At 33.9% G+C, this 23,673-nt stretch overlaps 1 protein-coding gene across 2 annotated transcripts in view; it reads right to left on the bottom strand.

Moving 5' to 3' along the window:
* The window catches only part of LOC143231542 (bcl-2-related ovarian killer protein homolog B-like), a 34,831-nt gene that overhangs the window by 3,772 nt on the left and 7,386 nt on the right, over positions 1-23,673 (bottom strand). The window lies entirely within an intron of this gene.

Genomic DNA, 23,673 nt, shown 5'->3' with positions numbered 1-23,673 from the left:
CATTAAGTTACATGGTATATAACTCTTATGTCATCACGTAATGAAATACAATACTATGATGTATATAAAATGTATATATGGTTCAAATATAAAAATGACAAATTATTATAATTGGTTTCTTATTTCTGCATCCGATGTATCACGTATGTGTGTTCATAATTATCTCCAATATTGTATACAATACAAAATGACTATAGAAAAAACACACTAATACTTTTTTTTTTGTATTATATAGGCTTGTATGTGAAAAACATTTCTCAAATACAACAGTTCTTAATATACAAACTAGTTAGCCTAGAATTTATATTCAGCTGATCAGGTGTGTAGCTTTGAGGTAGTAAGTGTAAAATGCGATATTCTTATAAATGACTAGAAACACAAAAATAACCTTTAGTGTGCAGGGGTAAACAAAATGTGCCCTTCCCCCAAATATTGTTAATTTGTTATATCTTTTATTCGATAACAGAAGAATACGTAAAACTATATGTTTTTAGAACGCACTCGACGAGATCTGTTCAAATATGATCTCGAAATCCTAATTTTAACACTGAGTTTTGTAAATACTTGAACTTTTCATGATTTTACTTAGATTTTCTTATAAGATGTGTTGTGTTCCTGCTGTAGGTTCTTAGATCTTATTACAGATTTTTTGTGTCCACTCCTTGTATATCTGGTAAATGATCTGCTTCTTTTCAAAACACTTTTGTAATCAGGGAGAGATTTGTTTACCTCGTTTCAAAATCCGTTATTAGCTTGGTTAGGAATGTGTGTGTATGTTTTGTATATCAAAACCACATTCGGCTATTTGCTGAGTCCACCGAGGGGAATCGAACCCCTGATTTTGGCATTGTAAGTCTGTATACTTACCGCTCTACTAGAGGGATACGTTTAAGAATGACAACTTAAAATTACAACGAGATCTTAAACTGCGATCATTTATTATTGAATGAAGTTGTATGAAGTTATCAACAAGATAAAACTACACTCAACAAGTTATGGTTCCTCATTTCCTGAAAGATACTCGTTTAAGTCACAAGTATAAGAGCTAGATAAAATAATAAGTTTACAGTACAGCGCCTGTGGTGCTACATGAAGGTATAACTATGAAATATTAACAAATATCTAAAAGCTTTGATATAAATACCACCATCATAAGCTTAGTAAACGTTTTGTATTAAGTTAATCTGTCTCGTATAGCGATGTCACGTTCTGAACATGATTCATTGTGTTAGTGAAGGACATTCACTTCTTTCTTGACATTGTACAAAGTGTTTAAAACTTTGGATATTCCAAGCACTTAAGTACAATTACTTACTATAACTGCTTTAAAATCACTAAATGTTATACAAATTGAAGTATAATACAGTATAGAAATTGTATTATGTTAATATTGTATGTAGTATTATGTACCTTACTTCTAGGTAAAAGCTGCAAAGCGTGTACTTATTATATAAACTAGAATGATTTAAAACATCATGTAAATTCAGATGAGTTATTTACATGTTTGGTTTATAATCAGTTTAGGTAGATAACCATGTTTTAATATTCTGGCTTTATCAAAGCCACTTCATATGGTCGATAATACGTAATAGCTACACATTTATATCAGAAGGATATATTAGTGTGTACTCTAAACTTGAAGTATGAGTTTTACAAGAACCCGCCTTTTATTTTACTTTAAATCAACGTCAATTCAACAATCGTAAAGGTGACAAAAATTCTTAAAAGAATATCAGATACGTTTATCAAAATTGTGTCTATCGTTTTGCCACATTTACAAATTTAAGCAGTAGTATTTTAAAGTGATGATATATACATATATATATCTCCAATTCCAATGTTTAGTTTTACATTAGAAAACACAAAATTATAAATATATGCTACCATTCATATGAATAGTTAGCCCAACTATACGTTTCAACAGATGAAAGGTTTTTGAAACAGATTTAAACTCATCACATACTAATAGTTTTATACAAATATTGTAAACACAGAGGTGTCTATTAATAGTAATGTCGTTCATACCAGTCCTACTTATTACCAAACATTGTTAAGTGAAACCATTCAGAATATGGATTTGATTTAATATCATAGTTTTTGCAGATACACCCTACAGGCCCGGCATGGCCAGGTGGTCGCGGGTTCGAATCCCCGTCACACCAAACATGCTCGCTCTCCCAGCCATGGGGACGCTATAATGTGGCGGTCAAGCCCACTATTCCTTGGTAAAAAAGTAGCCTAAGAGCTGACAGTGATGACTAGTTACTTTCCCTCTAGTCTTACACTGCTAAATTAGGGACGGCTAGCACGGAAAGTCCTAGAGTAGCTTTGCGCAAAATTCAAAACAAACAAATACTCCATATATACACGGTAATTCAAAATATTGATTTGATTTAATATCATCGTTCTTGCAGTATTCAATATTATGATGATGATATTTTCTTTAGACTTACTTTGTAAATTAAAAGTTTGTGTAGTATTTATATCTTTAGTTACAGTTTGTTTGTTTGTTTGTTTGTTTTCCAATTTCGCGCAAAGCTACACGAGGGCTGTCTGCGCTAGCTGTCCCTAATGTATATGCATCTGAATATCCCTAATTTACTAGTGTAAGACAAGAGGGAAGGTGGCTAGCCATCACCACCCACCGTCAAGAAATAGTGGGATTAACCGTAACATTATATCGCTCCCAAGGCTGAAATGGCGAGCATCTTTCATGCGACGGGAATTCGAACCCACGACCCTCAGATTACTAGTCGAGTCGAGAGTCTTAACTACCTGGCCATGCCGGGCTTCGTTTGGTGATAAAGCCAAAATTACATAAGTATAATGATATATTTCTCCAGTATTTTTCGGGTTTGAGTTTTAAATTTAAAAAAATGTTAAATATACTGGATATTTATATAAGTTAATAAAAGCGAATTTATCTTTTATTCCATTTATCATATAATATATTCATACTAAAAAAAACTAATTTGGAGGATAGTGTATAGAGTAAATTTTAGAATATAATTATATTTTTCTGTATTGAATTTAGAATACCAGTTTTTAATGTTCTGTAATTAGCCTATATTTAGCAGCTTCTTCAGTCATTTTTTATTATATTAAAATTTTCAGTAATACTAAGTCTGTGAAAACAACCTGTCAAAGAATTAGAGTAGCAATCATATTCTATATTTATATATATTTTATGTCTGAATTATTTTTTAAAAAATTTTATAAATACATACAAGCGGTCCTATTAAAATTTCATATTTAAAACTGGTTAAAGGTTTTATATATTTGAAAGGAAAAATGTTTTGCATTACAAGATCATGCAAATATTTAGAATTTGCGTATCATTACTGATTTTATGTTTCAGATCAGTTACAGTGTGTAATGATTTTCATATTGGGACTTTTTTAAGTATTTTATTTAAATTATTTATCTTAAGCCTAAATTTTATAATATCGAAAAGTAAATGTTTAGAATAAATATTTTCATAATTAAATGCCTTTCCAGTTTTTAAAATATTTTTAACCTTGAATTGTTTAGTTTATACAAATATATATATTTAGAAATAATTACGAGTGTTCGCAAGTATATAATAAGTTATTGTATAAATCAGAACGAAAATCTATAAACTTGACAAACGTTATTCTGTTCTTACCTTTGGCTCTTGTTTTTGTTTCGTATATTTTTTTGTTAATACTCTCTAAACAAACGAGATTGTCAACACAACTGTCATTACGTAAACAGATGGCGCAGGAACCATTACAATATTTATTCAAACTATGAGGATATCAGGTTTTATATTTCGCAAAGTAAATATTCTCTCTTTTTGTAATTTATTTGTTGCTGCATTAACGAGTTATAAAAATTTTATCACTATTGAAGCAAAGGGATGAATTCTGAAGTGTTCTAATTCAACAAAATTTATCATATTTTGTTTAGAGACCTATGCACGTTTATGCGAATGCGTAGAAAATTAAAAAGTTTGTCTCCCATATTGGATATCACACATACTACATACGTTTTTAATTTTAAAAGAGGAGTAATTATACATATGTATAATCATATAAAAAGAATTAAGAAAAGGTCCGTGTGAAGTACCACTATCACATTTTATTACATTTGCATTGAGAAGAAAAACTAATAAAAACAGCTAGTTAGGCTTAATATAATTGACACATGATGGATAATTTGTGTCCATAAATTAAATAGAAATAAAGACTAGAATTAAATGGGAACGTGCGTAAACGAGTACAGTTGTTGTTAAGCATAAAGCTACACAATGGGCTTCCTGTGCCTTGTCCACTACGGGTATCGAAACTCAATTTCTAGCAGTACAAGTTCTCAGATATACCGCAGTGCCACTAGGGGAGTAATTAATACACACCGTTCATTAATACTAATTATTTAAGTAAGCTACAAATATTTTTTGAAAAATATATTAAAAGAATAGCATGAATTTTACATATGTAAGCCTTAGCAGTAATATAATTAAATCTGATTTTGTAGAGAAAAGTAAAATAAAAAAGCAAATAAACGAAGAAATATACTTCAAGAAATAAAAATGCAGTCACAAAACAAATATATTTAAAAGAAGTAAGGTTATAAGTTAATAAATCTGAGTCGAAGAGTATTAAATTGTCTTTGACTTATTTAAGAAGTCCAATTTTGAGTTACCCCCACACACAAAATTTTTTCCTGTTCTCCAATTCTTTCGGCCCGGCATGGCCATGTGGTTAAGGCCTTCGATTCGTAACCCGAGGGTCGCGGGTTCGAATCTCCATCGCACCAAACGTGTTCGCCCTTTCAGCCGTGGGGGCGTTATAATGTTACGGTCAATCCCACTATTTTCTATTGGGCTACTCTTTTACCAACGAATAATGGGCTTGACCCTCACTATATGACTCCCCCACGGCTGAAAGGTCGAGCATATTTGGTGGAATGGGGATTCGAACCCGTGCCCCTCAGATTACGAGTCGAGTGCCTTAACCACCTGGTCTTGCTTGGCCTTCGCTTTTGGAGAGACAGATTGTGGTCCTAAGGTTCTATCTAAATTTGTAATTCATAAACTTAATCTTCATTCCACTGATACAAATAATCATAATAAAAGATGTATGTCGAGGATTCCAAGTCTTGCTGCCTCCCCACTTTCTTCTTGACTAAGGATCTCTACCTTACGATTTAGTATAAATTTAAAATAATAACCACTCTGAGGTATTTTGCTCTTCATAAAAACAAAAACTACACACACGCACACGAAAAAGCCTCTCAAACCCAAGTAACCTTCTTTAGTGATATTTATTGCAACACATAAAAGTATCGACGGATATATAACTATGACTGGTGCCAGTGAAGTGACTACAGTTTAAGAACATCTCGCACATTACATGATATACGTCCAAGCATGAAAGTGAAAATTCACCGAGTTAATTCATAGTTGATGGCATCACTGTGTTAACAATGATTATTTAGGTACAGCAATAACAAGGCTACATCAGAGTTGCGTTTAGCCTCTTTAACCCAGTATAACATCGTGGTTATAGTTAGTGGAATTTTTTTGTTTGATTGTTTGTTTTCGAATTTCACACAAAGCTACTCGAGGGCTATCTGTGCTAGCCGTCCCTAATTTAGCAGTGTAAGACTAGAGGGAAGGCAGCTAGTCATCACCACCCACCGCCAACTCTTGGGCTACTCTTTTACCAACGAATAGTGGGATTGACCGTAACATTATAACGCCCCCACGGTTGAAAGGGCGAGCATGTTTGGCGCGACCGGGATGTGAACCCGCGACCCTCAGATTACGAGTCGCACGTCTTAACACACTTGGCCATGCCGAGCCTTTTTGTTTGATAAATAAGATTTTATGATTTAAATTCAGTTGTACAGAAAATGTACACCTAATAAATGTTAAGGAATGTTTCGATTATTCAACATCATGACTGGTTCGAATTGCCGTAATAAAACAATTTAAAAGTATTACAAAGGTGTACCTTTTTTTTTCAAACAGTCGGAAGTGATATGATATGACCTAGCTCACGCTTTGAAACAAACATAAAGCATTCATCTAACTTAGGTTAGATCCATCTAATGGTTAGGACGTTCGCGTCGTAATCTGTGGGTTGCGGGTTCAAACCTCAGTCACAATCAACATGCTCGCCCTTTCAGGGGTTGTAATGGTAAAATAGTAGCCTAAAAGTTGGCGATAGTTGGTGATGACTAGCTATCTTTCTTCTAGTCTTACACTCCTACAATAGAGACCGCTAGCGAAGATAGTCCTCGTGTAGCTTTGCGCGAAATTCAAAACAAGCAAAATGAATAAAACTTTGAATTAAACATGATGCCCTCTGACCCATAGCGATAGGGCCCATTAAAGTAATTTATAGAAACAAATATATTATATTACTAGCGAGCAATTAAAATATATCCCAGTAACAAATATACTTTATTACTAGCGTTCCATTAAAGTAACTCCAAGCAGCATATATACTTTATTACTTTATCAATAGTAGACTATTAAGATAGCGTCTAGTAACGTAGACATCTTATCAACCACACTTTATCAAAGTAGACCACAGCAGCAAGTTTTATTACTTATGGTAGATAACGTCCTATAGACTGGTGAAGTTAGATCTGTTAATTGGCAGTATGTGTGATGTTAGAGCCTAATAGCATTGATAATGTTTCAGTTACATAAACTATAAAAGTTGATGTCTCACAAAAGACTGATTTAAATAGCGTTTCGACTGACGATTTGCATGTTGAAGTACACGTTCTAATACTACGTTTCGTTATCATTGGCGTAAATTGGGTGGTTGATTTTTTATTTATTTTTCTTACTTGAAACATGTAAAGGTCCAGTAAAAACAACAACTATTATTAGTCTCGTTGTTATACAACATCACACAAACCATGCACTGATGAAGTTTTATTTTTATATAGCGTTTTATTTCAACGTCTCTAAGCAACAATTTTTAAAATCAATAATGAAATAAAATCATATTTTCTTTCCCAGTGGTTCAGCAGTATGTCTGTGGGCTTACAAAGTCAGAAACTGAATTTCGATTTAGACGGTGGATGAAACATGGATAGCTCTTTGTGAAGCTTTTTTGCTTTACTACAAACAAACAAACATCAAATTTTATCATTTCATCATACTAACGTATATCAGCAAGTTGTTTTTATCAGTAATACAGAGTAGCGCATAGAAGCAAGATATTGTTTATCAGCAGTATCTAATTTATGAAAGTAGCGCCTAGCAGTAAATTATATTTGTAATCAGTAATACGGTTCATAGCAACAAATAATTGTTATTACTAAGTTTGTAAATTTAATTTTTAAACTGCTTTATTTGTACTGATCTAGTTGTTCTTACTCAATCTTTAGGAGGAAAACAAAATAATTAGGAAAATTTAAAACATCATTAAGAACTGGACTATGAGATAAAAACATTTAACGTATCATATGCAACTCAATTTTAAAACTTTATATTTACTTACTGTTCTTTTATTAACATTTCATTCTCGTTACGAAGCATCTTCTGAGTGTATGAGGAATATTTTCAACTCATTACAAAGCAACTGACTCGTTATGTCGTTATATGTTTAAAATCTGCTGAGATTATTAAGCCTATAAAACCTGCAAAGTCTGTATTGATTTTCATATGCTTTAATCATCAGAAGTAGCTTAGAGTAATTAGAATCACGCTACGCTAGAGAAATCGTGTTAGAAGGTAATGTTCGATAGAACAGAGGCGAGGCGTTCTATTATGCATTGGACGTGTGTGTTTGATGTAGAACTTTCAAGCGAAATATTGATCATATTAAAATAAAATAACTACTTAGTGCTCTATCCTAGATACGTTAAACTTAGCCAATTTTAAAATGTAGCCAGGTATGACGAAGTGTTTGATGTACAACGTGCATATACAGTGTTGAAATATATAGTTACTGTTCCCCCTCTTCAAAAAGATACCGTATTTTACGCCTTGTAAGACGCACTTTTTTCTTTAAAATTACGTTGAAAAATCCCCATGCGTCTTCCAAGACAAAAATGATGGGTTAGGGCAAGAAGTTGGCTTAGGGTCTACTGAAAACGGCCTCTCATACAGATTGTGATCTCATTAGTTACCAGTTACAAATATTTTCAATAGCATAAAACATTCAGTTTAACTAATACTGTCTATATGCTGTGAAGAATATGATGTATTTGACTGCATTTACTCAGTAGGTTGAAAAAACGTCAAGGTTACATCAAGGTGTTGGTTGCTGAGTCAAAATATGATTTTCTTACAATTGTCTTTCCCAAGTTAGGGCGCGTCTTCCATGATATAGCGTCCTACAAGGCGTAAAATCCAGTACTTGTTTCTCACTTTAGAGATACTTTATTCGTAAGAAACGGTTGTCAAGACACTATACTAAGTAAACTTGCTTGTTGTTTTATCATATCTAAACACTGGTTAATTCTTTCGCAGGCCAATATGACTAATAAAAAGTTTACGTGATTTGTTAACTTAAGAAACAGTAAAATAAAACGTCGTATGTTGTAATATAGTAAAGTTTGACAGTTATTTTACACTATATAATTATCAAAACTATAAAAAAAATGGTTTAAAATTGTTGACGCTGTTCGTATCATTGGAAATGAATATTGGACGTTACAAAACAGTGTTTTCTTCTATTACTGATATTCTGGGTACAGTATCATAATGATCAATGTCCAACCTAGAAAAGCTATTGATTTTTTTTATTAATAACGTGCTATTGCTCACCCATTCTAACAGAGAGCCCAGAATAAAAAACAACAGATGAGATTTGTTTTGTTACCAAGAGGTGAACCAAATTGTATAATAATCTATGGTGCAGTTTGGATTCTTTTAGAAGATATTGCCTTATTAGGATCCGTATTATATGTTTTATTTGGACTATCTGTGGTAAAGAGTCCAAACTGGCACTATCGCTTCAACTTAAAAGTAAGACCATCCAGAGTAAAGTTTAAATGTATACGTTACATCTCTGTACAAAATAAATCAGATCAACGTATGCTGGACCAAAAATATCGTATTTTGAAACCAATCTGTGTTTGAAATTAAGTACAAAGCTACATAATGGGCTATCTGTACTTTGCCCACCACGGGTTTCTAAACTCCATTTCTAGCGTTTTAAGTTCGCAGACGTACTGCTGAGTCAGAAAGAAATGGTTGTATCTCTGCAGTTTCAATAGAAAAGCTAATTTATATACATATCGTGAGCAACTCGATTAGTGAGCCTAAACTGAAGGGAAATTTATGTAGAATTGATTAATTTATTTTGAGTATCGGAAGTCACTTCAACCTGAAGATGTAAACCAGTTCATCTTCTTTCGCTTTTAATTACGAGTAAAATTTAATAAACCAGGTAACAAGCGAGATCGAGACATGATGTAAAGTTGCAGGATTCTTCTTACCCTGAACAACTGCCATGAAAACAATAAAAATAAGAATACCAACTACGTATGACGTGTATGTATGAAGATCATCATATCACATAGTTATAAAATAACATTGTGAACGTTGGTTTAAATGGAGCTTTCTTAACTAACAACTATATACATACTGAAGAACAAGCAATAAGCTGACTGCAAGTAGCTGTTTACGTAATTAAATGAAGTAACTTTTCATCTAATAAAGGTAGAAGTAGGGCCAATTAGAGAATAGACCAGAAGGACCACTAGGCCTGTGCCTCGAGTTCAAAGGACCCTCAAATCTCGGCACTTGTTATTCTTTTGCATTTCTTAAGTTTCGTGATTTCCTTTTATGCACATAAAAATCTAGAAAAGCATTTGTTAAATGTTAAATAAAGTTAATAAAAATAAGCTAAATAAAAAAATTTCGAATCATATTTCACCTCTCTTTTAGGATAACAATTGTGTTATTTCATTTTCATGTATCATCTTTTTATATTTCTAAAGCCAGGGACCTCAAAAGATAGAAGTGGCCCAGGCCTTTCTGGACCTCTGAGAAGTCCTGAGTAAAAGTATGCTGGTCTTCGTAATTCCAGTTTTGTAAACTACTTTCTGTGACTTCTATCGATCTCCGTTCACGTTTGCAGGTATCTTCACCACTTGGGAAAAAACACTAGCATGCATGCGTTCTGGAAGTTCGGATATTGCTATCATTGTATATGCTCCTTGAATATTAGCATCTGTAGCTGGAAGTGGGCTTGAATCGTAGATCGACATGTTACAACCAAAGGTACAGCGGTTTCAGGTTTGGAGATTGCTAGTCGTAGAGAAACGTCCTGCAAGGGGCCAATCCAGCAGTTAAATAAAATACTAACCAGTGACTCGTGACTACAAACAAAAAACGTCTCTTGTCTTACTGTAAAAAAACGCGTGTCAATAATGCCATCATCTTTCAATAGTAGGAATGAAACATTTTTAACACATTCAGTGAGTCCACTCACTCAGCTACATTAGTATGCACTGGGGTTGTTTGACTCAGGTTTTAATTTTAAGTGGAAGTAACTGTGAACTTCAAGATAAGCAATTTCGATACCGACATAAACTAGACTCCCTTCTGTATAACATAGCAAAAACAAATCGTTTACTTATTTGTTTATGTTCTCAGAAATGAACATAATAGAAGAGTACGCGCGGAGTGTCAAAGTACCCCGAATTCGGGGCAAGTTAACACACTCTCTGGAGGAAGTTAACACAGACGAAATTAAATCAAAAACACAGTTTATATCAATATATTTATTGCAATTTAAATTTTGCAATGGCATAAAAACTTTAACTGTTTCTCATCACAATGCCTACAAACGCAGTTCAAAATTCAAAGTTTAGAGAAAAAAAATTCTAGAGCATAATGTTAAGGAATTTCAATAGTTTTAATTAATGTTCGTTAACTTTTCAACGATTACACATAAATTAAAATTAGTCAAAATTATTTTAATATTTTTCGTTTTAAGAGTATAAAAAGTTCCTCATTGTGGGGCTAGCTGACACATATGTCTTCCTCATTGTGGGGTTGGCTGACACACGTGTCAATGCGCCCCAAACAAAATTTACTAGAAATTATTTGTGCGTGTTGTCTTAGTCACAGTTATCAAATATGCTATATAACCGAAAGAATGCACTTTCACTACTTTAACTTATTTTATCAAGGTACATAACGTTTAGTATAACAAAATCCTTGCAGTAGAGACTATTTACTTAATTATGTGAAAATATCAGTTGCTACTCCTGTACGACAGACGCAACTGATCACGGAAAGTCTACAACAGGAAGTGACATTGTGTTTGGACGAACTGGTGGTTATTGTATTAAAACTACTAACTTCAGCTTATGAAGGTTATCGTTATGTGATAACCTACCCCTGTAACCAACCAATCTTACCTACTTATGTTATTACTGAATTGCATTGTCCTGTAGTAATGTTTGTACCTGACAAACTTATCGGATATGGACTTGCCAGACGATAACAGACATGAATTCCCAGTCCCAGATGAGAAACTGTATTTTTTACTGCACAAACAGTATATGTTTAAAAGAATTAAATCTTTCTTTAGACCATGACTGACGAGATGTTTTAGATCAAAATTTAGTGGACAGTCTGACTTTATATTTTTTCTTGTTAGATTATTATGCCTTAAAAATTGTTTTTAGAAGTTGTATCAATGGATGGTTAGTTGTGTTGTCTACGATAATACGGTAGCATGATAAACCATTCCAAAAGTACATAGACTAAATGACCAGTTACACACAAACTTATCTTGTAAGAAACTGTTAAAATGTTACACACTTCCCAATAAACTGTACAGAAGATAGATCACAAATATATTGTATAAACTACGACTGTATTATATTGCAAACATTGGTAAGAGAATGATAAGCTACAAAAAAATCCTTCAGGTTAACCAGAAGTTGACCTAAGAAATGCTGTGTTGTACCTTATTTTAATTAAAGTTTTAATACCCATACCAGCCGTCCTGAAAATACATTTTTACGTCACGAAAAGACGACACTTGTATACTGAACCGCGATAAGGATATTTATTTTATAAAGTTACAATATTGTATTAATAATACAATTTATAAATTTACAAACTATTCTTTTATAAAATTGACTATTTCCCCGATTTTATTCTTTAATTGTTTTATATGATCCCTCATTAGAATACTATGAGATATTACTATTACAAGTGACATATAAATTATGAGAGATGTCCTTTACGAAGACAATACATTGCAGGACTCATTACAGATTCCAGAGTAACTCTCATTTAAAAGCGTAATATTCTGAAATTTGTTTACAATTGCTACTTCTGACATTAAGATACAAATAAATACATTTCAAAATACAAAGTTGACATTTAAAATAATGCAATTTAGATAGGGCGTGTGTGTGTTTTCTTATAGCAAAGCCACATCGGGCTATCTGCTAAGCCCACAGAGAGTTTAGATAGGAATCCTTCATGTTACAATTACAAGAAAGTGTTTCTGTCAACCTCACCTGTTTGTTCGTCCGCTTTTTTGAAATTCGTGCAAAGCTACACAAGAGCTATCTGCGCTAGCCGTCCCTAATTTAGCAGTGTAAGATTAGAGGGAAGGCAGCTAGTCATCACCACCCACCACCAAACTTGGGTTACTCTTTTATCAAGGAATAGTGGAATTGACAGTAACATTATAATGCTCTCACGGCTGAGAGGTCGAGCATGTTTGGTGCGACCGGGATTCGAACCCGCGACCCTCTGATTACGAGTCGAACACCTTAACACACTTGGCCATGCCGGGCCGCTCTGTCGTTTTTATCTTCCTTTCTTCTTGAATTATTACTTTAATTTCATTGGTAAGATTCTGGTTACTTCATCTTTTTTTATTTTATCGTAAGAACACTAACCTTTGCAGCAAGTCTGATAAGATTTAATAGATAGATGGCCCACCTGAAAATAATTAACTTTGCTATAGAATCCAGGATGTGAAATAGTTAAATAACCTACATCGCATTTCCTTTAACATCATTTATACAAATACAATTATTATAATTCACTAAGCCCCCCACTAGCTCAGCGGTATGTCTGCGGACTTACACCGCTAAAAACTGGGTTTCGATACCCAGGGTGGGCAGAGCACAAGATAGTCCATTGAGTAGCTTTGTGCTTCATTCAAAACAACAACAATTTACTAATACAAATTTAACTGATTTATAATAATGTAGTAATATTATATGAAATGACTCAGTTAGTGTACTCAGACTGTGAATTCTTGTCACATTTCTGCAAAAACGCACTCCGCACAATAGGATTATGGAATCACTGTAACAGTGACTGTCAAATTCCGCTATCCGGTTAGATATTAGTAGTAGTCGTTTTTTTTTTTAAATTTTATGTAAAGCTACATCATGGCTATCTGCGTTAGTCATCTCTAATTTAGCAGTGTAAAACTAGAATGAAGGCAGCTAGTCATCACCACCCACCGCCAACTTTTGTACAAACGAATAGTGAGACTGAACGTACATTGTAATGCCCCCATGGCTGTAAGAGCAAATGTTTGGTGTGATGGAGATTCAAACCCGCGACCCCCAAATGTTCGTCGACCACCCTAACCACCTGGTCATGCCGGGCCATATCATATTAACGTATAATGTGGTGGTGGATAAGGTTGACTAACTGTATTTACTCTGGTCTAACCATTCAAAAGTAGAAAAAATTAGGTACAAATAGCCCTTAAGAAACTTTGTGTGAAACTGTAAAACAAAATTTAAAAATTAAAGGCAGACACGTTGTTTCTGAAAAAAAGAGAAAAAATCCCACTGTCTTACGTCCAAACGAATAATTTTCACTGTTATATAAAATAATATCTTGTCTTTATCTTTTAAATTAGGTGTATCATGTCGTTTGCAGAAGTTTATTATAATGGATATTGAGTAATCACTAAACTCAGACTACGTATAATTGTTGATAGAGGCAGGAGCTCTGACATTCCTTAGCACAGATGTAATGTTAATAAAATATAGTGAGCCAGATTGTTAACCTGATGTCCTGTTTTTCGTGTTCCACGAAAAAAATTGAAAAATTGTGTTTTGCACTTTGGTGCTCCGAGTGCGTTATAAAAGTTAAGGTCAAGTCCCACTATTTGGTCTGACAAGAGTAATCTAATAGCTCGGATGAATGATATTGGCTAGCTGTCTTCTTTGTAATCTAGCATTTCGAAGTAAGGCATATGAAAAAACCTCGTATAGCTTTGCGTGAATTTCAACCAATTATCAAGTTAATAAAACACGTTTTAGTGTAAACATCACGTGGATTAATTATAATCCTTATGTAATGTTGAATCAACGTCTTTCGTCTCATATAAGCCTAAGATTATTTATAATGACATTTTTTGTATTTTAACCGGATCGAAAAAAATATAAAGCACATATAAAGAAAAAAAAACCTGTAATTTAATCTTAATATCAGGCCATTCGTTTAAACTTGAGGTCGATCAGAAACCTTATTTAAAAAAAAAAATCATTGAATTAGCTATTGTGTTTGGTGTATCAAATGTTTGAGATACGTGTTTGTGTGAGAAATAGTAATACATTGTGAGAATTTATAGACAAACTTTACTATATGTTATTGCGAATGTTTTCCTAACGTTCCCTTGACGATTTGAAATTGTATTACAGAGTTTGGCACTATAATTTTCCGGTATATCGAAGGTTTTTTGAATTTTCGGTTTATCGAGTGTGAATATTTGACAGAAATTTGTAAAACATTTGATTTTTTTTAACCCCAGAATTTTGAAAATTTATTACCTCATAGAACCGAAATCGATAAAAAAAAACTGGTAAGCAAACTAAATCTATGTTTGTTCGTAAAACGGTTTGGAAAAAGGGGTTTGTTTTATTAATGTTTTTGTTATTCCAGTGTTTAGACCAGTGAGACGGACGACATATTGTTTTAGCATTGCCTTCTTACTCGTTCAAAATAAAAATTATTTATAGTTTACAATTCTTACATTTTATGTATGTATGTATATGTTCCTTTTTTAAACCCTAAATTAAAATCGTGAGAAACTACAAAAGAGTTTTAAAATCATGTAAATCATGTTAATGCAAGGCCTTAGTTATTCAACATCACTTTCTATCCAGTATTTCATGTTTTATTCATTAATTTTAAACTGCGCGAGAACTTGAAATGCCAAATGTGACGTAGTAATTAATGTGTCCGCAAAAACAACCTCCGTATTTTAGGGCCATAAATGCGTTATAAGAGAGATCAGACAAATATAAGAACAGCGGAAGAGATGATGGTGGGTACTGTGAACTATCTACTTTTCTCTTGGTATATCAGCTCAAAATTAGGAAAAGCTATGTATCTTTCAATAACTCATCGATCACTCTGAGGGTTCACACTGCTAAAAACAGGTTTTAAGGTGGGCTCACCACAGTTTGTCCAGTGTGTAGATTTGCGCTTAAAAATCAACAAAAAGGTCTTCGTGCAAAATTCTAAATCAAAATAAATGGATGACATTAAATATACGACTTGGAAGGTGTGAATTAAAAATTAAAGAAATGAAATGTATTTAAAGATAAAAGACTGATTCATATCTACTATAATAATTTCTAAGAAGTGCTTTTGATAAGAAGAATATACTCGGAAAAATAACCAAAAAAACACGCCTTTTTTTCATTCTCTCTCTCTACTGACCCGGCATGGCCAGGTGGTTAAGGTACTTGACTCGTAATCTTAGAGTCGCGAGTTCGAATCCTCGCCATACCAAATACGCTCGCCCTTTCAGCCGTGGGGGTGTTATAAAGTGACGGTCAATCCCATTATTCGTTGGTAAAGGAGTAGCTCAAAACTCTAGTCTTTCAATACTAAATTAGGGACGACTAGCGCAGATAGCCCTCGTGTATCTTTGCGCGAAATTCAAAACAAACCAAATTCTTTGTAATAGCTTCACAGTGGCACAGAGATATCTCTGCGGATTTATTCCGATATAAACCAGGCTTCGCTACCCGAGAAATCAGCCTTTGTTAGGCTTTGAGCTTAACAATAAACATTGACACTGTACTAAGAATTTAATACAATACTTTAGATAATAACATTCTAGCCAAAATATTTACTTCTGGTAACAGTTTAAGAAGAGATTGCGTAGCACGGTTTACAAGTTAACTGTAAAATATATCGGGTACTGAAAGGCGAAGAAGGAAGATTTAGGGATAATGCAAAAATCGAAATATGTTTGTTTGTTTATTACAGAAAGAATTTAGATTATGCTTGTTTGTTTTCTCGTACACAACCCTTTCTCTCTCGTGTCTCCTGGTGAACAAGCGATACGTTTCTTAAGTTACAATGTTGAAATCGGGGACTCGATTCCATGTAGCGGATAGAGTACAGGTGGTCCATTGTGTAGCTTTTTGTATTGAAACAACAAAATAAACTGAAATTTGTTGTTTCCAGGAACTTCAAAAGGTCGTTGATAATCTGTTTTTTTTTCGATTACATTTTTTATTTTGCTGTTACTTGTTTTATGTTTATTAAAGATAAAACAAGCTGAGAGACAACTTACTTGTGAACTAATGAGTAACCTAATAGAGCCAAAAAATACATGTGTATAAATAGCAGAACTAAAAACTAACTAAGTTTTATCAATGTGATAAAACTACTGTTATTCCGAACGTCAAATTAGCACGGTATAACTATCGTGAAAGAACAAGCGGTAACTGTAGAAGAACGAAAACTAATTGAAAATTATGTTCTTAAATACAACTTTGGCTGGTTCTTCACATTTTTAATGTTAATACCTTATTTTACTTGGATTATTACGGAAAATTAGTTATTTTTATTTTACAAATGCTGTCTTCGATACCTCATGTCCAGTCCAATGGTTAAGGTTGCTGTTAATTACAGCATTGCATTTTTCATTGTGACAAGCTTCTGTGGACGACGGCGTGGTCAGTCTTAGGTCACACTTTTTGAACTTTAAGTTTTCAAAGACACTTCACTAATGAGGGCTTGAAAGGTACGTCATTGAATAGGACTGATGTGATTTCAGTTACTTCGACCATTTTTTATATATATATATATATATATATATATATATAAACAGTCTTTGTTTTTGAGATGTTCCTGGACGTTTGTGAGTTTTTGGCGTTTAAGCCTTTCTCAGTTTTAAATCATTATTTATCATCTTGTTGTCGATGCCAGGAGGTTTGACTAATTTCATTGTAATCGTTTTTTGGGGGATCGAAGTTCTTTTTCGTAACCGCAGCTTTCATTTCACGGACTGGTTTTAGAACTGTTAATACCCCAATTACTGTGTCATGTGAGATTTTCATTTTCTACAGAGAACAATAAAGACTCATCTTGAAATTCTCGTGTTCTGTAGCTTTAAATGTTTTACCAGTCTTCTATACGAACATCTTTTATCAGAATGGCTGTGACATAGACAGGAATTAGCTTTGTACCAAATAGTTAGATACTAAGAATGTCCCCATGACGACATGGTTTGCGTACGCGACGTTAACATGCAGTTTACATCAACATATGCGAACCTCTCTTATAAAGTACAGCTAACACTGATCCATTCTTATGTAACAGTAACTGGTTTCTTTTTCAAGGTTTGATGCAGAGTTGTCTAATCACCTAAAATGCTTAAAGTGTTTGAATAACATAAATATACTGTTACAATGAATTATTTGTAATTATTCAACAGATTTCTCAATCTAAAGAATAACAAAAGAGTGGACTAGGCCTCTTCACTGAAATGAGATATTTTAGTGAGAAAAGAAAATTCATAGTTAATTAAATGTTTCTCTTCTGTAGACATTGAACCAGGTGGGTCTGTTTCGCAACCTTACAATCAAATAATTTTTGTAACAATCTTGTCACCACAGGAACATTCTATAAATGATATCTTTTTGCAAGATTCAGCATATTGTACTGGGGTTCAAGTTGTATCAGATTCATTTATTTTTTTCAAAGTCATTAAGACATTTCACATAAAACATTTTTTGTGTATGAATATGATATTTTAAAAATTATAACCGTTGTTTTCCTAGCGTAAAAAGCTGTTTGATAATGTCAAAATATTTTTATTTCGCGAAAAAATCTGTCGTTTAATGGTAAGTCCTGTAACTGAAACCTTGCTGTTTTATTATTTCAGTTTGATATGCAAATATCACAGATAAACTTGTGCCTAGCTTGGGTATCGAAGCGTTACCCGATATTTAGCGTTAAAAATCTTCACAGGTACTGTTAAGCCACCGAAGGACTTACGAAGTTTGTTTGTTTTGTATTTCGCGCAAAACTACACGAGGACTATCTGCGCTAGCTGTCCCTAATTTAATAGTGTAAAACTGGAAGGAGTGTGTATGTGTTATCTTATAGCAAAGCCACATCGGGCTATCTGCTGAGCCCACCGAGGGGAATCGAACCCCTGATTTTAGCGTTGTAAATCCGTAGACTTACCGCTGTATTAGCGGGGGTAAAACTAGAAGGAAGGCAGCTAATCATCACTACCTACCGCCAATTCTTAGGTTACAATTTTACCAATGAATATTGGGATTGGCCGTCACATTATAACAACACCACGGTAGGTTTAGTGTGATGGGGATTCGAACCTACAACCCGAAGATTGCCAGTCGAGTGTCCTAACCACCGGGCCATGCTGAACCAACTTACCACTCTATTGACAGCCTACTGAAAATTAATCCAATTCCAACAAAACAAAGTAATAATAGTAATAACAATGTGTTCTTATGTATAGACTGACATACGACCATGTTCTCAACAATAAGAAGGTAACAATATCAAGTGTTTTACAATAATATACATACGGCGAAGAAAATATTAAATTCAAAGCGAAAACAATCATTTGAGACAAGCATACATTAAATTCTAATAAACAAATATAGGCAAATCACAAATATAGTTACAAACACAAATTATTAGAAAATAAATTAAGCAGAAGGTATTATAAACGTTTATATGGACACACATATATCCACCATTCAATGTGACAACACTCTAACGCTTGTTGTTGAAGACTTTTCAGGTCTGATAAGACAGGATTTGTTTTGCTTTCTGCCCAGGAAACTGTGGCTTTTTTCTATTTTAATACTAAAAAGATGATTGAATTTAGGCAAACCATGCTCATTAAAAAACAAGTGTTGAAACTGCACTCTTATGAACCTCACACAACATAATGCTCCACAAGACGTTCTTTTGTCGGTTTCTCAAGTTCGCCAGAATATCTTTTGTTAGAAATACGAAAAAGGGATAGTGTAAACTACATCCTTTTCAACGCATTTCTTAAAAAACCCAAGAGTACATGCTATACAGATGTTTTTCTGTATCTTTAGTTAAAAATACGAAAATAGATAGTGTAAATTACATCCTTCTTAACTATTTCTTGAGAAACCCTAGAGTACATGCAATACAGATGTTTTTTTGGCTGTGACTGGGCGTGTAAACGCCAAGTGCATTAATTGAAAGAATGTTCTGGTTCTTCTTTCATGAGTATAGATAAACCAGATTATTTCATTGCGTTGTTATGATATTATTAACTCTAGCACTAATAAAAAGGTATTTAGAACACAACGTGTTCTTGAATCTTATTATCTTGCCCTGAAATGGTGAAAATCAGATTTATTCACAACATTTCTAATGATATTATTAACTTCTTGTGATAAACCATTTTATTCCACCTGCAAGCTCCGAAAATGTTGAACATCTTATAATTTCTTAAAGACAAAATACTATAAGAGGTTTTACTTATTTTTTGGGTTATAGTAAATACCAAAGCTAATCTAACTCAAAAAGAGGTCAGAACATTCCAAAGTAAATAGGGTATGGATCTGGTAGTTAAAGTTTCTGATAGAAGTAACGGATTTGTTGTTAGGGATTAAAATGATAAAACTGTGATTTATCTTAATGCTCTAGTACGTATGATCATCTTAATGTTTGTCGTACGTATGAGTACTTGGATTCTAATCCTATAACCAAATTTGTAAGTACTGGTAATATTCTCGTCAGTGATACTAACAAGGTTCCTCCGGTTCCACAGCTATTTTCTGGTCTTAAAGCTCATCTTAGAATAGAACATCTGAGTTTCATGGATTATCAAAGAGCTATGCGTCTTGGCTCATCGGAATTGTAGTTGTTAGAAAATATTCTTCAGCCTCCATTGGAATTTGTTTTGCCTCACCACTTTTAATTTTCTTAAAACATAGCTCTTCGATCAATAAAACCACCGATAACAGTAGTTTTTTTTGTTTTTGCTTTTGATATATACTCTTCAAAAAAAGAAACGCAAAAGGCAAAATTTGAGACATATTGTTAACAAGTTTATTCCAGGTAGTTCTGTGTGACATGTGTGAAACTTTGCACATTCACTGCTGAACATTCAAAGTCTGCAAAGGCGAAGTCCACGCTCACTAGTTGACGTTTAACGTCACTCAACGTCAATTACGAGTATGCTCCCCGTGAGCATCAATAACTGCTTGGCATCTCCTGCCCATGGAAGCGATGAGATGACGAATCACATCCTGTGGAATGGCTGTCCACTCAGCCTGCAAAGCTGCTGCAAGCTGAGGTAGAGTCTGCGGTTGAGATTGTCGCCGTCGCAGACATCGGTCCAACTCGTCCCAAAGATGTTCGATGGGGTTTAAATCTGGTGATCTGAAGGGCTAGGGAAGAACGTTGATGTTGTGGTGTCTCAAGAAGACAGTGGTGAGTCGGGCTGTGTGAGGACGGGCGTTGCCATGTTGAAAAACGTCGTTGACGTTCACCATGATGGGTTGCACATGGGGCCTAAGAATCTCGTCGACGGTTGCGTACGGTCTGATAGGAAATCCTACGCAGCCCTGGTATGGTTGAGGCAGTAGACGTCGCAGTGGTGGTCCTATCCCGAAGGTGACGTAACCGGATGTAGCGATCTTGTGCGGGCGTGGTCACACGAGGTCTGCTAGATAGTGGACGGTCACAAGTTGATCCATGTTGTTGGTGATGATTCCATAGCCTTGTGATGGTGCTTGGGTGGACATTCACAGCTCTGGGAAAATCTGATCGAGATTCGCCTGCTTCCAAGCGACCAATGGCGTGGTTGCGTTGTGCTTCAGTCAGTCTTGGCGTAACTGATTGTTACACTGCGTGTCGGTGGCTTAACACTGAGCTATGGAAACCGAGAACCCGTCACTTTTATAGGGATTTTGCACATGTTGCACTTGCAGAACATGCAGATTTCTCAAACAAATTTATTGGACACGAATGTGATTTGGCGAAAAATCCGATGTTTTCCTCCGTTTCCAATGTGCACAACTTTTATTGTCATTTTGGTCTGACAATCAGTGCCTTAACACGTGTAACATCACATTCTCTGAGCTTGTAACGTTATTACATATATTTTTACCTTTAAAATAACAAAAATATCCCTTTTGCGTTTCTTTTTTTGAAGAGTATATATTGGTCAATACCAAAAAGGATATTGCCTTTATTATGCACTTTATGCATAGACATAAGATTGGTATATATATATATCTCAGCGGTAGACATAAGATATCTATATACATCACCTCGGAGTTTCCCTGCCTGGTGGGGGAAATAAGTATTACGTAATAATATTTTAAGGTTCGATTGTAAAATTTACAGTCAGATTCGACAAATAACCATGTGTAATAGGATTGCTGCAGGTTCTAATAAGCTTCAGTGGCGAAACGGTGGCTGAAATGAGTTTTTGTCATAATCTGGAGAGTTAAAGTCGTTTTATTCTCTAAAGTTATTGTCAAAATTTAAATTCAGAAAGAACGGGTTTAAACGGTAACAGTATAACGGAATGCACGATAAGTCATTCGGCATACATATGTTTAATAACATTATTGAGAAAAACGTAATGAAGAAAACATTTGGTTATTATAAGTGACAGCTTTTACACTGAGGAAGAATATATCAAAAAAGGTTCAACGTTTTGATCTCAAGTACAGAAGTTTTAATAGTTGTTAACTATTACAATTCCAAATAGCCTAAAACTGAGTTATATTGTAATTTAGATTTAGAAGATAAATAAGTGTCTATATGTATTCAACTTATGATACTTGCTAATAAGACTGATACACCTATAGTTTCTTATTGATACAAATATATCTTAATATCCAAACAATAATATAATTTACAATAGCTTTTATTCCAAGTAATGATCTGCGTACGAATGTTTACAAAATTACAAACAATATCGAGTCTTTATCGTTTGAAAGTTCCTTGATGTTTTATCGAGGGCTCACGATGAGTGAGTTAATTTCGAGTTGATGTTGGTACAAATCACTTAACAGGGAGCTATCTAACTCATCTATAATCACACGTCGAGTTTTTCACAGCTGAAAATGTATAATGTCGTCGAAAAAAACGTTAAATTGTCTTTTCACCAACGATGATAATTAATACCCTAATAGAAATACTAACGTTCAATGTTAATTATCTGAAGTTAAACGGTTTGTAATGTTCGAAATCTACAAAACTTATTGGTTAAATATCTGAAGTGCCTGATTAATAAGCGTTAACCACAGTTATATTATTCATAGTTTATAGTATACTAACTGTAACAAACCAACAACTGTTCTTAATTCGTCGCGTTGATTATATTTATAGGTTGGAGGAGAGTTTCTAGAAATTTCAGCTTGCATAACAATATAAACGATGCACATATAATATTGATTCTTACTCTCGAGAATCTTCTATAATTTTAGTGAATAGGCAAGAGTTTCGTAATACAGATTTAACTTAAGCGAACATCGATATTAAAATATATATATACAGCAGTAAATTAGTCACACGGTAAGGAAAACTTTTGTATATAAATCAATATTCAACAATATAACAACGTATTTAAGTTGTTATATTATTTAAATAAAAAATTATACTTGAGAATGATCGCACCTGTGACCGTGATTGAAACGCTGAACCTTCTTAAAAAGATAATTTCTTTGTGTTTTCGTTTGTTTGTTTTGAAGTTCGCGCAAAGCTACTCGAGGTCTATCTGCGCTAGCCGTCCCTAATTTCCCAGTGTAAGACTAGAGGGAAGGTAGCTAGTCATCACTAACCACCGACAACACTTTGGCTACTCTTTTACCAACAAATAGTGGGATTGCCCGTAATTTTAAAACGCCTCCACGGCTGAAAGGACGAGCACGTTTGGTGCGAAAGGGAAATTATTTCTCACTGAAAAAAACTGTAACTTGTAATAATGCAAAATGCTTATAATCAGAAAGTAAATTTGAAACAAAATTATAAATAAAAAAGGCTTAAATATAAGTATAAACACTGCATCTTTAAAACAGTTAAATCAGTTCAAAAACTTTTATATCAAATATTTTGTTTTGTTTTTGACATTACAGTGTTTTCAATATTCATTATATAATTTTAGTTTGTTTTGAATTTTGCGCAAACCTCCTCGAGGGCTATCTGCCTTTAATTTAGCAGTGTAAGACTGAAGGGAAGGCGTAAAAAGTTGTTAAAGTGTGTGTGTTTTCTTATCGCAAAGCCACATCGGGCTATCTGCTGAGCTCACCAAGGGGAATCGAACCCCTGATTCTGGCGTTATAAATCCGTAGACTTACCACTGCAATAGCGGAGGGAGCTTGTTAAAGTAAAATTCAATATATTAGTTCTTTAACACCCAAAGCCTGCCTTAGTTATAAAATAAGATAATACAATCCAAATATTTA

Source organism: Tachypleus tridentatus, chromosome 11 (assembly GCF_004210375.1).
Source record: "Tachypleus tridentatus isolate NWPU-2018 chromosome 11, ASM421037v1, whole genome shotgun sequence".
NCBI classification, from domain to species: Eukaryota; Metazoa; Arthropoda; class Merostomata; order Xiphosura; family Limulidae; genus Tachypleus; species Tachypleus tridentatus.
Note: the sequence above shows the minus strand (reverse complement) of the source record. Positions and strands in the feature narration are given on the sequence as shown.